The sequence below is a fragment of the Leopardus geoffroyi genome, chromosome C1, assembly GCF_018350155.1.
Source record: "Leopardus geoffroyi isolate Oge1 chromosome C1, O.geoffroyi_Oge1_pat1.0, whole genome shotgun sequence".
NCBI lineage: Eukaryota > Metazoa > Chordata > Mammalia > Carnivora > Felidae > Leopardus > Leopardus geoffroyi.
The window spans coordinates 109,561,897-109,577,003 of NC_059328.1; the positions used below are offsets into that span (position 1 = coordinate 109,561,897).

A 15,107-nucleotide genomic window follows, 5' to 3' on the forward strand; every position below is an offset into this window, starting at 1 on the left:
CATAGGGTAGATCTATTTTTAATTTTTTGAGGAACCTTCACACTGTTTTCCAGAGTGGCTGCACCAATTTGCATTCCCACCAACAGTGCAAGAGGGTTCCTCTTTGTCCACATCTGTTGTTGCCTGAGTTGTTAATTTTAGCTATTCTGACAGGTGTGAGGTGATATCTCATTATGGTTTTGATTTGTATTTCCCTGATGATGAGCGTTGTTGGGCATTTTTCTCATTTGTCTGTTAGCCATCTGGAAGACTTATTTGGAAAAGTGTCTATTCATGTTTTCTGCCCATTTCTTCCCTGGATTATTTGTTTTTGGGGTGTTAGGTTTGATAAGTTCTTTATAGATTTGGGATACTAACCCTTTATCTGCTATGCCATTTGCAAATATCTTCTCCCATTCCATCAGTTTCCTTTTAGTTTTGCTGATTGTTTCCTTTGCTGTGCAGCAGCTTTTTGTATTTATGAGGTCCCAATAGTTCATTTTTTGCTTTTGCTTCCCTTGCCTCCAGAGACGTGTTGAGTAAGAAGTTGCTGCGACCAAAATCAAAGAGGTTTTTGCCTGCTTTTGATGGCTTCTTGTCTTACATTGAGGTCTTTCATCCATTTTGAGTTTATTTTTGTGTATGGTGTAAGAAACTGGTCCATGTTCATTCTTCTTCATGTCGCTGTCCAGTTTGTTTTCCTAGCACCACTTGCTTTGTCAACGATTAGTTGCTCATACATTTGTGGATCCATTTCTGGGTTCTCTATTGTGTTCCATTGATCTGTGTGTCTGTTTTTGTGCCAGTACCATACTGTCCTGATGATTACAGCTTTGTAATACAGCTTGAAGTCTGGGATTGTGATGCCTTCTGCTTTGGTTTCTTTTCAAGTTTGCTTTGGCTATTCTGTGTTTTTTCTGGTTCCATACTAATTTTAGGATTGTTTGTTCTAGCTCTTTGAAGAATGCTGGAGTTATTATTTTTTTTATTATTTCTGTTCCTACTTTTATTTTTTTCAATATGATTTGAAATTTATTGTCAAATTGGTTTCGATACACACCCAGGGCTCAACAAAAAAGGTGTCCTCCTCAATACCCATCACCCACCCTCCCCGCCCTCCCACCTCCCATCAACCCTCAGTTTGTTCTCAGTTTTTAAGAGTCTCTCATGCTTTGGCTCTCTCCCACTCTAGCTTCTTTTTTTTTCTTCCCCTGCCCCAAGGACTTCTGTTAAGTTTCTCAGGATCCACATAAGAGTGAAAACCTATGGTATCTTTCTCTGTATGACTTCTTTCACTTAGCATAACACTCTCCAGTTCCATCCACGTTGCTACGAGAGGCCATATTTCATTCTTTCTCATTGCCACAAAGTACTCCATTGTGTATATAAACCACAATTTCTTCATCCATTCATCAGTTGATGGACATTTAGGCTCTTTCCATAATTTGGCTATTGTTGAAAGTGCTGCTATAAACATTGGAGTACAAGTGCCCCTATGCATCAGCACTCCTGTATCCCTTGGGTAGATTCCTAGCAGTGCTACTGCTGGGTCATAGGGTAGGTCTATTTTTAATTTTTTGAGGAACTTCCACACTGCTTTCCAGAGTGGCTGCACCAGTTTGCATTCCCACCAACAGTACAAGAGGGTTCTCATTTCTCCACATGCTCTCCAGTATCCATAGTCTCCCGATTTGTTCATTTTGGCCACTCTGACTGGTGTGAGGTGATATCTGAGTGTGGTTTTGATTTGTATTTCCCTGATAAGGAGCGATGTTGAGCATCTTTTCATGTTCCTGTTGGTCATCTGGATGTCTTCATTAGAGAAGTGTCTATTCATGTTTTCTGCCCATTTCTTCACTGGGTTATTTGTTTTTCGGGTGTGGAGTTTGGTGAGCTCTTTATAGATTTTGGATACTAGCCCTTTGTCTGATATGTCATTTGCAAATATCTCTTCCCATTCTGTTGGTTGCCTTTTAGTTTTGTTGATTGTTTCCTTTGCTGTGCAGAAGCTTTTTATCTTCATGAGGTCCCAATATTTCATTTTTGCTTTTAATTCCCTTGCCTTTGGGGATATGTCAAGTAAGAAATTGCTGAGACTGAGGTCAGAGAGGTTTTTTTCCTGCTTTGTCTTTTAGGGTTTTGATGGTTTCCTGTCTCACATTCAGGTCCTTTATCCATTTTGAGTTTGTTTTTGTGTATGGTGTAAGAAAGTGGTCTAGTTTCATCCTTCTGCATGTTGCTGTCCAATTCTCCCAGCACCATTTGTTAAAGAGACTGTCTTTTTTCCATTGGATGTTATTTCCTGCTTTGTCAAAGATTAGTTGGCCATACGTTTGTGGGTCTAGTTCTGGAGTTGCCATTCTATTCCATTGGTCTATGTGTCTGTTTTTGTACCATGCTTTCTTGATGATTACAGCTTTGTAGTAAAGGCTAAAGTCTGGGATTGTGATGCCTCCTGCTTTGGTCTTCTTTTTCAAAATTACTTTGGCTATTCGGGGCCTTTTGTAGTTCCATATGAATTTTAGGATTCCTTGTTCTAGCTTTGAGAAGAATGCTGTAGCAATTTTGATTGGGATTGCATTGAATGTGTAGCTAGCTCTGGGAAGCAATGACATTTTAACAATATTTATTCTTCCAAACCATGAGCCTGGAATGTTTTCCATTTCTTTATATCTTCTTCAATTTCCTTCATAAGCTTTCTATAGTTTTTAGCATACAGATCTTTTACAGTTTGGTCAGGTTTATTCCTAGGTATTTTATGCTTCTTGGTGCAATTGTCAATGGGATCAGTTTCTTTATTTGTCTTTCTGTGGCTTCATTATTAGTGTATAAGAATACAACTGATTTCTGTACATTGATTTTGTATGCTGTGACTTTGATGAATTCATGTATCAGTTCTAGCAGACTTTCGGTGGAGCTATTGGGTTTTCCATGTATAATATGTCATCTGCAAAAAGCAAAAGCTTGACTTCATTTTTGCCAATTTTGATGCCTTTGACTTCTTTTGTTGTCTGACTGCTGATGCTAGCACTTCAACACTATGTTAAGCAACAGCAGTGAGAGTGGGCATCCCTGTCATTTTCCTAATCTCAGGGAGAAAGCTCTCAGTTTTTCCCCATTGAGGATGATATAAGCTGTGGGCTTTTGATAAGTGGCTTTTATGATGTTTAAGTATGTTCCTTCTGTCCCGACCTTCTCGAGGGTTTTTATTATGAAACGATGCTGAATTTTGTCAAATGCTTTTTCTGCATCGATTGACAGGATCATATGGTTCTTATCTTTTCTTTTATTAATGTGGTGTATCACATTGATTGATTTTAGAATGTTGAACCAGCCCTGCATCCCAGGAATGAATCCCACTTGATCATGGTGTCTAATTCTATTTATATGCTGTTGAATTCGATTTGCTAGTATCTTCTTGAGAATTTTTGCATCCATATTCATCATGGATATTGGCCTGTAGTTCTCTTTTTTTTACTGGGTCTTTGTCTGGTTTAGGAATCAAAGTAATACTGGCTTCATAGAATAAGTCTGGAAGTTTTCCTTCCCTTTCTATTTTCTGGAATAACTTGAGAAGGATAGGTATTATCTCTGCTTTAAATGTCTGGTAGAACTCCCCTGGGAAGCCATCTGGTCCTGGACTCTTATTTGTTGGGAGATTTTTGATGACAGATTCAATTTCTTCACTGGCTATGGGTCTGTTCAAGCTTTCTATTTCCTCCTGATTGAGTTTTGGAAGTGTGTGGATGTTTAGGAATTTGTCCATTTCTTCCAGGTTGTCCAGTTTGTTGGCATATAATTTTTCATAGTATTCCCTGATAATTGTTTGTATCTCTGAGGGATTGGTTGTAATAATTCCATTTTCATTCTTGATTTTATCTATTTGGGTCATCTCCCTTTTCTTTTTGAGAAGCCTGGCTAGAGGTTTATCAATTTTGTTTATTTTTTCAAAAAACCAACTCTTGGTTTTGTTGATCTGCTCTTCAGTTTTTTTTAGATTCTATATTGTTTATTTCTGCTCTGATCTTTATTATTTCTCTTCTTCTGCTGGGTTTAGGCTGTCTTTGCTGTTCTGCTTCTATTTCCTTTAGGTGTGCTGTTAGATTTTGTATTGGGGATTTTTCTTGTTTCTTGAGATAAGCTTGGATTGCAGTGTATTTTCCTCTCAGGACTGCCTTCACTGCTTCCCAAAGCGTTTGGATTGTTGTATTTTCATCTTCATTTGTTTCCATTATTTTTTAATTTCTTCTCTAATTGCCTGATTGACCCATTCATTCTTTAGTAGGGTGTTCTTTAACCTCCATGCTTTTGGAGTTTTTCCAGAATTTTTCCTGTGGTTGATTTCAAGCTTCATTGCATTGTGGTCTGAAAGCATGCATGGTATGATCTCAATTCTTGTATACTTATGTAGGGCTGTTTTGTTACCCAGTATGTGACCTATCTTGGAGAAGGTTACATGTGCACTTGAGAAGAAAGTATATTCTGTTGCTTTGGGATGCAGAGTTCTAAATATATCTGTCAAGTCCATCTGATCCAATGTATCATTCAGGGCCCTTGTTTCTTTATTGACCGTGTGTCTAGATGATCTATCCATTTTTGTAAGTGGAGTATTAAAGTCCCCTGCAATTACCATATTCTTATCAATCAGGTTGCTTATGTTTGTGATTAATTGTTTTATATATATGGGGGTTCCCATATTTGGCGCATAGACATTTATAATGGTTACCTCTTCCTGATGGATAGACCCTGTGATTGTTATATAATGTCCTTCTTCATCTCTTGTTACAGCCTTTAATTGAAAGACTAGTTTGTCTGATATAAGTATGGCTACTCCAGCTTTCTTTTGACTTATAGTAGCATGGTAGATAGTTCTCCATCCCCTCACTTTCAATCTGAAGGTGTCCTCAGGTCTAAAATGAGTGTCTTGTAGACAGTAAATAGATGGGTCTTGTTTTTTTTATCCATTCTGACACCCTATGTCTTTTGGTTGGAGCATTTAGTCCATTTACATTCAGTGTTATTATAGAAAGATATGGGTTTAGAGTCATTGTGATGTCTGTAGGTTTCATGCTTGTAGTGATATCTCTGGTACTTTGTCTCACAGAATCCCTCTTAGGATCCCTGGTAGGGCTGTTTTAATGGTGATGAATTCCTTCAGTTTTTGCTTGTTTGGGAAGACCTTTATCTCTTCTATTCTAAATGACAGGCTTGCTGGATAAAGGATTCTTGGCTGCATATTTTTTCTGTTCATCACATTGGAGATCTCCTGCCATTTCTTTGTGGCCTGCCAAGTTTCAGTAGATAGATCCGTCACGAGTCTTATCAGTCTCCCTTTGTATGTTAGAGCATGTTTATCCCTATCTGCTTTCAGAATTTTCTCTTTATCCTTGTATTTTGCAAGTTTCCCTATGAAACGTCATGCAGAAGATCAATTCAAGTTATGTCTGAAGGGAGTTCTGTGTATCTCTTGGATTTCAATGCTTTTTTCCTTCCCCTGATCAGGGAAGTTCTCAGCTATGATTTGTTCAAGTACACCTTCAAACCCTTTCTCTCTCTCTCTCTCCTCTGGAATCCCTATTATATGGATACTATTGCGTTTCATCGCATCACTTAGTTCTTTAATTCTCCCCTCATACTCCTGGATTTTTTTTATCTCTCTTTTTTTCAGCTTCTTCTTTTTCCATAATTTTATCTTCTAATTCACCTATTCTCTCCTCTGCCTCTTCAATCCGAGCTGTGATGGCCTCCATTTTATTTTGCAGCTCATTTGTAGCATTTTTAGCTCCTCCTGACTGTTTCTTAGTCCATTGATCTATGTAGCAATAGATTTTCTGCTGTCCTGTATACTTTTTTCAAGCCCAGCGATTAATTTTATGACTATTATTTTAAAATCATTTTCTGTTATATTGCCTAAATCATTTTTGATCAGTTTGTTAGCTCTCGCTACTTCCTGGAGTTTGTTTTGAGGAGAATTCTTCCATTTTGTCATTTTAGATAGTCCATGGAGTGGCCCGGAACTGCAGGGCACCTCCCCTGTGCTGTCTGGAGTAACATGTGTTGGTGGTCGGGCCACAGTCAGACCTGATGTCTGCCCCCATTCCACCGCTGTGGCCACAGTCAGACTGGTGTGTACCTTATCTTCCCCTCTCCCAGGGGCAGGACTCACTGTGGAGTGGTGTGGCCCCTGTCTGGGCTACTTGCACACTGCCAGGATTGTGGTGCTGCTTCTATGGGATCTGGTGTATTAACCAGGATGGATCCGCAAGGTGTACAGTGGCAAGAGGGGCAGCCTCAACTCGGTTTGACTTTGCGGGAGGGGCCCTGTGGCACTGGGAGGAAGGCAGACCTGTCAGAGGGATGGATCCACAGAAGCACAGCTTGGGTGTTTGCGCTGTGCAAGCAAGTTCCGTGATGGGAACTGGTTCCCTTTGGGATTTTGGAAGGGGATGGGCAAGGTAGATGGCGCTTCCCAGCACCTTTGTTCCCTGCGGAGCTGAGCTCTCTCCTCTGGGGCGCAACAACTCTCCCTCCTGTTGTTCTCTAGCCCTCCCGCTCTCTCAGCAGTGCTGTTGACTTGTAACATTCCAAGTTAAGTTCTGCTGGCTGTCAGAACTCACTCCCTCCAGCCCCTCCGCTTTTGCAAGTCAGATTCAGGGCCTCTGCCTTGCCAGGTGGGCAGCCCCTTCACCATCCCAGCTCCTTCCCGCCAGTCCGTGTAGTGAGCACCGCCTCTCCGCCCTTCCTACCTCTTCCGTGGGCCTCTTGTCTACACTTGGCTCCAGAGAGTCCATTCTTGTAGTCTTCTGGCAGTTTTTTGGGTTATTTAGGCAGATGTGGGTGGAATCTAAGTCATCAGCAGGATGTGGTGAGCCCAGCATCCTCCTACGCCATCATCCTCCCTGCTTAGGCCTGCTGGTGTTATTTTGATAGAGATTGCAGGAAGAGCCTTCCTAATCCTAAGGTTTTGAGAGTGTATGATGATGATGATGATGATGAATGCATGTTGAATTATGTTGAAGACTTTCCTGCATCTATTAATAGGATAATATGTTCATTTCTTATTCAGTCTGCTAATGTAATGTATTAGACTGTTTTTTGATGTTCAAGTGTTAAATAGGTTATATTCCTGGAATGAACCATATTTGGTCATGATGTATTATTATTTTTGTATCTCACTGGATTTGATTTACTAGTATTTTCTTAATATCATAGTTTTAATTTGTTTAGCTGCTTTGTTTTTATATAAATTCCATTTTCAAAAAATTGAATTGGAGTGTGTTCCTCCTCCTTCTATTATGTAAAAAAAAAACTTTGTAGAATTGATATTAATTTTCCTTCTAATAGCTGGTAGCATTCCTCAAAGGAACTCTATGGGCCTTGTAAGCTTTTAGTTATTAATTCCATTTCTTTAGTAGGTATGGTGTTATTCAAGTTATTTCTCTCTCCCGGAGTGGGTTTTTCTCATTTAATTCTTTCTAGAATTGATTCATTTCATCTAAGTTGTCAACTTTGGAGGCATAAAGTTGTTCACAGTATTCATTTATCTTTTTTTTTTTTTTTTTTTTTAGGTCCACAGATCAGCAGTAGTTGGATCACTTTCATTTTTCATTTCTGATACCGTTAACTTATACTCCAAGTGTACTTCTCTTTTGGTTAGATGGATAGGACGATTTTTTAATTTATCGTTTATTTTAAAGACCTAGCTTTTGATCCTGTTGGTTTTCTGTTTTTCTGTTTTCAACTATATTGAATTTCTTCTAATTTTTATTATTTACATTCTTCTGAGTGTTTCAGCTTATTTTGTTTATTTTTTCTCTAATTTCTTAAAGTAGAAGCTCAGGTAGTTTATGTTAGATTTTTCTCTTTTTAAATATTTATTTATTTATTTATTTATTTATTTATTCATTCATTCATTCATTTAGATGGGGGCAAAGTGAGAATCCTAAGCAGGCTCTGCACTGTCAATGCAGAACCCTATGTGGGGCTCAATCCCAGGAACCATGAGATCATGACCTGAGCCAAAATAAAGGGTTGGATTCTTAACCTACTGAGCCACACTGGGCCCTTAGATTTTTCTTTTTAAAAAATATATGCACTTAATTGTACAAAGTTTACTCTAAATATTGCTTTAGCTGTTTCCCCACTTTGATAAGTTGCATTTTCATTTTATTTCATTCAAAATTTTTAATTTCTCTTGAATTAAAAAAAAAAAAAATTTTCTATTTAATGTTTGAGATGTGTTGTATAATCTCCAAGCACTGGGGAAATTTCCAGCTATTTCTGCTACTGATTTCTATTTTTTTTCCATTTAATCTAAGAACATACTTTCTATTATTCCTATTACTTTAAAATTGTGTGTTTTTTATGGTCCAGAATATGGCCATAAATGTTTCATATTAGCTTGACAAGAATATGTATTTTTCTACAGATGTATGGACTATTCTGTATGTGTCCACTAGATTAACTTGATTCACAGTGCTATTCAGCTACACATTTTTTTCCCTGCCTGCTTAACCTGTAAATTATTGACAGAAGCATGTTGAAATCATTAACTATTACAGTCGATTTATTTTTTCTCCTTTCACTTCTAATCAGTGATTGTTCAAAAATTTTATATATATTTTTTGTTATTGTTAGATGCTCACAGATTTAGGATTGCTTTTTTTTCTTAGAGAATTGACCCCTTTATAATTAAATAATGTCCTTCCTTTAACTCTACTAAGCCTCATTGTTCTGCAGTCCACTTTCTCTTGAATTAATATAGCTATTGCAGCTTTCTCTTGATTAGTGCTAACAGGGCATATGTTACTTTATCTCTTTATTTTTAACCTGTGTCCTTATGTTTAAAATGGGATTCTTAGAGTCAACATATAATTGGGTGTTGTTATTGTTGTTGTTTTAACCCACTCTGACAGTCTCTATGTTTTACTTGGTGTGCTTAGGTAATTCACATTTTAAATGATTAGTGATATAACTAGACTAATATCTTCCATCTTGCAACTACTTTCTGTCTATTGCATTTTTTCTTTGTTTCTTTTTTCCTCTCATTTTCTGCCTTTTGTTTTAATTGAGCATTTTATATGACTCTACTTTATCTCTTCTCATCATATTACTTATAGTTAAAAATAGTGATTGTTTTAGAGCTTACTTTATACATTTTTAACTAATATAAATCTACCCTCAAATAGTACTATACTATTTAACATTTACTCTAGTCACCTTATATTTATAATTTCCCCCACCCATCTCTTGGAATGTTGCTGTCATTGAATTCACTTATTTATATACTATAATCATCCATTATTATTATTATTATTATTATTATTATTATTTTAAGCATTGAATTATCTTTCAGATCAATTAAGAATACAAACAATAAATTATTTTATTTTACCTTTATTCCTTCACTGATGCTCATCTTCACTTTATGTAGATCCAAATTTCTGGTCTGTGTTATTTTTTTCTTTTGCTTGAAAAGATTATGTTAACATTTTTTTTCCCCCGGAGAACATTTGCTGTCTATGATTTTTTTTCAGTTATAATGTGCTAAGAAAATATTTCTCCTTCACTTTTGAAATATAATTTCACTGGATATAGAATTCTAGGATGACATTTTCCCCTTGCATTTTATTTTATTTATTTATTTTTTTTGAAAGTTTTTATTTAAATTCCAGTTAGTTAACACACAGCATAATATTAATTTCAGGTGTACAATATAGTGATTCAACACCTCCATACAACACCCAATGCTCATCACAGCAAGTGCACTCCTTAATATTTTACAACTCCACTCTTTTCTTGTTTATGTGGTTCCTTATGAGAAGTCTAATGTAATTTTTATCCTCATTTCTGTGTAAGTTTTTTTTTTTTCAGATTTCACTCAAGATTCTCTCTGTGTTGTTAGTGTTCTTTGAGCTCCATGTTTTTTGGCCTGTCATTAATTTTGGAAAATTCTTAGTCACTGTTATTTCAAGTATTTCTTATGGCATCCTCTCTCTTCTCTATTTGGTATTTCAGTTACATGAACGTTACACTTTTTAATAACTTCCCTGACTTTTTGGATCTCTTAGAGCTATTATATTTAAAAAAATTTTTTGTCATTGCATTTAGGTTGGAAAGTTGCTATTAACTTTTCTTAAAATTTACTGATTCTTTGTGCTGAGCCTACTGATGAGCCTGTAAAAGGTATTCTTCATTATTTTTTTCTGTGATTTTGATGCCAATGATTTTCTTTTGATTATTTTTTATAGTTTCCATTTCTCTGGTGACAATTCATATCTGATTTTGCAAATTTTGTACTTTATGCATTAGAGTCCTTAACATGTTGATTCTTTTACATTCTCTGCCTGCTAATTTCAACATCTGTGTCCCATATGAATATGGCTTTTATACTTTCTTTGTCTCTTTGTCAAAAACTGTTTGTTCTTATGTTTTTGCATGCTTTGTGATTTTTTTTTGTTGCAAGCAGACATGTTCTAGTGGGTAACTGGTGCTGAGATAGCAGGTCTTCAGTGTGAGAATTTGTGCTATTTTTTTTAATTTTATTTATTTTGAGAGAGGGAGAGAGAGCAGGGGAGGTTCAGAGACAGGGAGAGTCAGAGAACCCCAAACAGTCTTCGTGCTATCAGCACAGAGCCAAATGCAGGGATTGATCCCAGAAGATCATGACTTGAGCCAAAACTAAGAGTCAGACACTTAACTGACTGAGCAACCCAGGCTCCCTCTGCTGTTATTTCTAGGAGGTGAGATGTATTTAATTCTTGCTGTAGTTGTCAGCGCTAGTGTCTTCAAATTTTCATCTCTCATCTTGGTTTGAGGCTTCCCTATAAACTAACCCTCAAAGAAAAGTTGTCTTGTAGCTCTTTCCAATGTAATCCACTGTAATTTTGGAGAATTGGTGTGGGGAAAGGGTTTGGGTATGGGAGCATTTTAGAATCTTTTGATGAAGGCTCAGTAATTCAGTGGCTTTTTCTCAGGCAGTAGTCTTGACACAACTTTCTCCCACTTCCCCTTCCCTCTGATTCCTTTCCTTGACTGCATCATGCCTGTGCCCAGCTGACTTTGTTTTATTTCTTCTTATGTGAGATAGGGAGGCCAAAGGAAATTGGACTCAGGAAGAATACCATTCCCAGATTGGATAGGGCTTCAGAATTGTGCCCTGGTAAAGTCATTCCCCCTGGAGACTAAGGGGAAGAAGAAGGTTGTGGGTATGTTTGACAATTAATATTTCCATTCCCCTTCCAGTGTATTTTTCACAGATCCTTATCATAAGAACCTTATAAAAGAAAGAGTCATGGAGGTGTGAGAGCCACTAATACAGAAGCTTCCCTGGAGTTTCCCATTCAATTAGTCCACATTCAACCTCCAGTAAGTTCTCAAAATGACCATTTATTTCTACAGGTTTGTGACTTCAGAGGCTTAAACCATGTAAACAACTCCAGGTAAGCAACTCTTGGGTGCTGGATCTCTCTGGATGTGTCTGTCTCTCCAGATTTCAGGGTGGTTGTTTGCCTTGTGACCTCAGTTTTCTGATGGGTTCAAGTTTACCTAGCTTTTTTTCTGGTAAGGATGGTAGTGATGATTTCCAAGCTCATTACAAGTTCATCTCTGGATTAACATCATTTTTTTTTATTTTGAGAAAGAGCACAAGTGGGGAGGGGCAGAGGGAGAAGGGGAGAGAGAGAGAGAGAGAGAGAAAATCTTAAGCAGGCTTCACACAGTGTGGAGCCTGGTATGGGGCTCAATCTCACAATGGTGAGATCAAGACCTGATCCAAAATCAAGAGTCAGATGCTTAATTGACTGAGCCACCCAGGCACACTGAACATGAATTATTTTTAATGTTTTCTGTCTTACTACTCTGCACTGAATTCTGGCCAGTGTCTTCAGATCTTTCTAGTACTACTATACTTAATCCCACTGTTATCTTTTTAATTCAATGAAAATATACGTGCACTTGAATTTTAAAATTCAAATAATAATTCAAAATTATTTAGCCTTTATTGAAATATTCCTGTTCAATAAACACTGCCCTTTCCTGCTCTTCAGTCACCCCTTCCAATACTTTTAAATATACTTATATTTAATTTTATTGCTCTACATCTTCCTTGACCATATGCTCTGAGGTGTGAACAGTAGGAGAGTGGGAACATGTAGTTCAGAGACTCCACTTTGTAGTCAGGGTGAGCTGGTTCAAAATCTTCATGCCAACACAGAGATAGTGTGATCTTTGGGAAGCTTCCTCCAAAATATAGATGTCTCACTTGCAAAATGCTAATATTAATAACTGAAAATCCATCAGTAATGGAAGTCTACTTCAGTGTCTAGCACTCTTATTTTAGACATGCTGATGTTTATTCTCATATCTTACCTAACTGATGTTGCCTAGGTTATCAAAGATGACCTAATTCCTTAATAAATAGATCCAGACAACCCCCAGACCCTTACTCCATCTTCAAGTACTCCTCTCAGCCTCAGGGCTAGTGCTGATGGAAATGCTGGGATGGAAGGTGCGCTTCTTACTGTCCCCAGGCTTGTTCCCCCTCTTGCAGCAGTTAGGCCCTGTGCTCAGCCCCACTTGATTGAGTAATTATTCATCTTTCCCCCACATTTTCACAGTTTTAACTGAACCTGGATGCTGTCCCATGATAGTTGAGTGTTGATTTTCCTGGAGTTGGCATTGAGCTCAGCTTCTGTGTTTGAGGCAAATTTCTTGGTGCCAAGGGTACAGTAGACAGAAAAGGACGCTATACACATAGGGATTATATGCCAATGGGGAAACAGCACAGACACCTAAACCAACTCAATTACCAACTAACAGAACCACCAAGAAGGTAAAGCTGGGCTAGGTAGAGAGAGTGGTAAGTGAGGTATTCTCTGGGTGAATGGGGACAGTCCTTTGTACTACCTTAAGCAATTGAACCTGAGACTTTGTAGCATCAGACTCAGTTGTCTTCTTCCAACACCCTTCCCTCCCCCAAGCTACCCTTTCTGGTTCTTACAGCTGTCTTTTGCCTTTTTGTCTTCCAGGGATCCACAGTGTGGGTCCCCATGAAGTATTAGCCTTTCTCTTTTCATTCAACTTCATAGACTCTAACTGGAAGTGACTGTCATGGCCAAATAAACTACTTTCACCAAAATGTTAATGCCTAAGTTTGCAAACATCTTTCACCATTAAGAAAGATAACTTAAGATACCCAGATATCAGTTCAAGGGAAAATTATTTTATAATTCCAGACGTTGCAAGGAAATGTTGGAGAAATATTTTGGTCATTATTATAGATAGATAGCCTTCCTCTTGCCTTTTCTCAAGAAATGGGGAATACATATGCTTTGCATTTGAGTCCAGTGATTAAATGGGATTGTCTCTCATTTCCCCACAATAGGTCATATTATATTCAACTTTATAAAAGACAAAAGACATTCCTGCCCAGTTCCAGAACAAGATGGTACAGATTTACTTTTTCTGATGGGTGGTCTTGTCTATACTTCCCTACAAATACAACTAAATTCCTTGCAAGTTATATAACAAACAATGAGATAGTTCTGAAGACTAGAGAGAAGAAAGTAAAAGGTTAAGGACTTTAGGGCTTGAGTACCAGTGCTTTGTGAGTTACCAGTACCTCATTTTTATCTCCCATGTGCTCTTGAATTGGGCATCATGCAGGCTTGAAAGCCAACATCCTCCCCTACCCCCAAGAAAAGACAAATGAAAAGTCTTCTCTCCATGTCCACAGGATTGGGAAAAGAGAAGCCCAAGCAGGATCAAGTGTGGAATCCCACTCCTGTTTCACAAAGGGAGTTCCAGTGGGTGGTCTGAACTAGTCTCACCATCTCCCTTCATTCCACAACTTAGACTCAAGTGTCAAATCCACACCAGCATCAGCCAAGCCCTGGTCATCCCAGTCAATACCACACAACCAGTTTACTGGCAGAAGGACCAATCTATCCACAGTGACAGCATCAAAGAAGCCCTACACTCAGGGGCATAAGACAACTCATGCCCAGTGGCTTCTGCCCTTCCTTTGCCCAGAATGTTGTAGGGACTGTTGAATGCCCAGAGATGTGCCTTCCACCACTGCAGATGGTGTTAGCAGGGAACGAGGGGGAGAACCAGTCACAGTTGAAGAATAAAGCAGAGAGAAATTGGACAATTATCTACTAAACTTGAAGATTTAAATAGGACCCATACAATAATATATAATATAATAAACAAAATATAGAGAGCACAATAAAAAAATAACATGTCATAGAAAGAACTGGTAAACCACAAGTGGAATGAGAAAAGATAATCAAATGGTGCTAGTCCCAAAAAGAACCAGATGTTGAAATTATCTGACAAGGATTTTATTTATTTTTTTTATTTTTTTTTACTTGAAAACTTTTTATTTATTCATTTTCTTCTTTTTTTTCCAATATATGAAATTTATTGTCAAATTGGTTTCCATACAACACCCAGTGCTCATCCCAAAAGGTGACCTCCTCAATACCCATCACCCACCCTCCCCGCCCTCCCACCTCCCATCAACCCTCAGTTTGTCTTCAGTTTTTAAGAGTCTCTCATGATTTGGCTCTCTCCCACTTTAACCTCTTTTTTTCCCTTCCCCTCCCCCATGGGTTTCTGTTAAGTTTCTCAGGATCCACATAAGAGTGAACACATATGGTATCTGTCTTTCTCTGTATGGCTTATTTCACTTAGCATAAAACTCTCCAGTTCCATCCACGTTGCTACAAAGGGCCATATTTCATTCTTTCTCATTGCCACGTAGTATTCCATTGTGTATATAAACCACAATTTCTTTATCCATTCATCAGTTGATGGACATTTAGGCTCTTTCCATAATTTGACTATTGTTGAGAGTGCTGCTATAAACATTGGGGTACAAGTGCCCCTATGCATCAGTACTCCTGTATCCCTTGAATAAATTCCTAACAGTGCTACTGCTGGGCCATAGGGTAGGTCTATTTTTAATTTTTTGAGGAACCTCCACACTGTTTTCCAGAGTGGCTGCACCAGTTTGCATTCCCACCAACAGTGCAAGAGGGTTCCCGTTTCTCCACATCCTCTCCAGCATCTATGGTCTCCTGATTTGTTCATTTCGGCCACTCTGGTGTGAGGTGATATCTGAG

General features: G+C 38.0%; 1 long non-coding RNA gene across 3 annotated transcripts in view; it reads left to right on the forward strand.

Annotated features, from left to right (window-relative positions):
- The window catches only part of LOC123598745, a 40,949-nt gene extending 26,792 nt beyond the window's left edge, over nucleotides 1-14,157 (forward strand). For 2 of the 3 annotated variants that reach the window (XR_006712766.1, XR_006712764.1), the window contains 2 exons: nucleotides 11,380-11,420; nucleotides 13,008-13,111. This is a non-coding gene — a long non-coding RNA (uncharacterized LOC123598745). Of the gene's footprint in view, nucleotides 1-11,379; nucleotides 11,421-13,007; nucleotides 13,112-13,714 lie in introns of those variants that run through there. The other variant, XR_006712765.1, reaches the window with a different exon arrangement.
- The last annotated feature ends 950 nt before the right edge of the window (nucleotides 14,158-15,107 follow it).